The sequence below is a fragment of the Triticum urartu genome, chromosome 7 (assembly GCF_003073215.2).
Source record: "Triticum urartu cultivar G1812 chromosome 7, Tu2.1, whole genome shotgun sequence".
NCBI lineage: Eukaryota > Viridiplantae > Streptophyta > Magnoliopsida > Poales > Poaceae > Triticum > Triticum urartu.
Genome location: NC_053028.1, coordinates 8,242,307 through 8,245,021, shown reverse-complemented (window position 1 = coordinate 8,245,021; position 2,715 = coordinate 8,242,307). Strand labels below are relative to the sequence as shown.

At 40.8% G+C, this 2,715-nt stretch overlaps 1 long non-coding RNA gene across 1 annotated transcript; it reads right to left on the bottom strand.

The window, feature by feature from the left end:
• Positions 1-438: 438 nt before the first annotated feature.
• LOC125520952 lies at positions 439-845 on the bottom strand. Its single transcript, XR_007288923.1, has 3 exons — positions 748-845; positions 581-654; positions 439-503 (listed from the first exon to the last, which is right to left on the bottom strand). It is a non-coding gene; the product is annotated as an uncharacterized LOC125520952 (long non-coding RNA).
• Between the last annotated feature and the right edge of the window lie 1,870 nt (positions 846-2,715).

Sequence of the window (2,715 nt, the reverse complement as noted above, 5' to 3'; positions counted from 1 at the left end):
TTTGTTGTATTTAGACTGTAGCTGTTTCTGGGAGTGCTCTATTAAGCGTTTTGGCCATTATTTAGACTGTAGCTTCTCCTGGGAGTGTCCTGTTGAGCTTTTTGGCCATAGTTTAGGCTGTCCAAATTTAATGAGTGCTCTGTTTTTGTATAATGACTAGTATGGCATAATTAAATTTGGACAGCATTTTATTTATGTTTTGGACATCAAAACGATTGATTCTGAGATGAAGAATAGCACAAATATCACATCCACAAACATAAGGTCTTACCATCATTGAATGACACGATTACAAACTTGCAATGACAATTCCAAGTCCATGTCAATTGACAAGTTGAACATAACACAAATGAGAGGTTCGTCTCCAAGCTAGCAGTGACAATTCATAGTTCATGATTTGAAAGGTTCCAACATAACAGAAATGCAAAGTAGCCTTCACATGAGAAAGATCACTTTGACATTCATCTCCAAAATAGCAAGATCAACATCCACATGATGAACGTCTACAAGTAAGATAAGCAACATCCACATAAATATTTGGTATCGTATGACAAGTGAAACATGTAGGAAGAATAGTTACCAATCGTTGATCTCCTCCACCACAATGGGTAACTTGATGGTCTCAACATCATCCTCTTCATTCTCATCCCTCGGCTACAAGTGCGGAAGTTAGACAAATGCTCACATCACATATAACAAGACCATAAAAGAAAGAAAGAAAAGGTAAGGAAAAGATGGCAAACATACCACCAGATTCAAGTCAACGTGAGCACCCTTGATATAACTTGCACCACAAACTAATGCCTCCACCATAACCAGTTTAACGAACTCCTATAGTCATCTAATGCTTTTGTCACCTCAGCCAAACTCTCAAGTAATGGAGAGATAAGGTCATACATGTCCCACTCTGCGTTTGTCAGCGCCCAAGCATAGTTGGCATTGGAACCAGCATGAGAGGTCAAGGCTTCCTTATAATCACGGGCAGTGCTAATCATCTTATAGGTTGAACTCCACCTTGTTTTACAATCCAGGTGTAAATGATTACCAACTTTGACACCCAAGCTTTTGCAAGTGGCAACAAAAGCATGGAGACGAGAAGGTGACCTCTTGAAGTACTTCACCGTCTCTCTCAAGTTGTTTATCAGATTATCTAAGATCTCCGTCCCATCTTGCACGACCAAGTTGAGGATGTGTGCACAACAACGGATATGAAAATATTGGCCTTCGAAGTCCTTACCTACAAAAGACAAATTTTATATGAGCAAAAACAGCAAGCATAGGTGTAAAAACAGCAAGCATGTGAGCAAAAACAGCAAGCATATGAGCACAAACATCAAACATATGAGCACAAAGAGCTTCTATATGAGCATAGCAACAAGCATATGAGCAAAAACATCAAGCATATGTGTAAAAACAGCAAGCATGTGAGCAAAAACAACAAGCATATGAGCACAAACATCAAACATATGAGCACAAAGAGCTTCTATATGAGCATATCAACAAGCATATGAGCAAAAACAAAAGGCATACAAGCATACCTCTCCGAAACAAGAACTTGGCCTTCAAAGCATCGATCGCACCATCATTGTTTGAAGCATTGTCAAGTGTCACAGACATAATTTTGGTCTCAATATTCCATTCTGTCACACACGCGTAGGGAGCATCTGCAATGCCATTTCCAGAGTGAGGAGGATCCAACTCTATGAAAGCAAGAACACGGGTTTGCATCTTCCAATTCACATCTATATAGTGTGCAATCACACACATGTAAGATAAGGTTTGGTTGCTTGTCCACAAATCTGTAGTTAGACATATGGAGCTCACACACTTTAGGACAGATTTAAGCACATCTTTTTCTTTCCTGTAGACCCTCATGCACTCAGCTCGTATTGCCTTCCTTCCAATGGGTTTATAATTTGGATTCATGCACTTCATTAGAATGTTGAACCACTCATGTTCAACCATTCTAAATGAATACTCATGCACACATATCATCTTAGCAATAAGATCCTTGACGATTCCTTGGTTGTACTCAATAGAGGGGTGCATTGTTGGACCACTTGTTGTACCATTGATTTTGCGCAATTCAAGAGTTGTTTGGATGGCATCCCTAGCCATCTTGGACTTGTAACCCTCACATTTTAAAAATGCCTTCCAATAGTTGAGGTGGTGCCACCTTGCGTATATGCATACTTCTTGTCGCTACAATAATTACAAACATCCTTCAACACAATCTCTCCAGTCTTCTCACATGGCTCCCTGACCTTGTGAAAATGGGCCCAAACATCGGATGCCATCCTAACAGGAGCATTGGCTCTTGGCCTCTTGTTCTTTTTCCTTTTCCTTTCTCTTGCCTCCTCCTCACTAGAGACAACATGCACAAGTGATTCCTCGGACATAGTGTCACCTTCTAGTTCATCAGATGATTCCTTATACCCATCTGATGTATCATCATCCGACATATCAGCACCCGCTTGCAATGGAGGAACCACAAACAGATTCTGCTCCTCATATTCCTTGTCCTTGTCCTCATCCATGTCCTCGTCTTCGTCGTCCTCCTCCTTCTCCTCGTCCTCTACCACCTAACACACATGAGCGCACAAATAAGGGAAACAACAACTATATGGTTATATGGAAATATGGCTACATCAAGCATCAAGTAAAGCAATCATACAATAGTAGATGCATGAGGCAGCTCGGAGCCGGTTGCGGAGC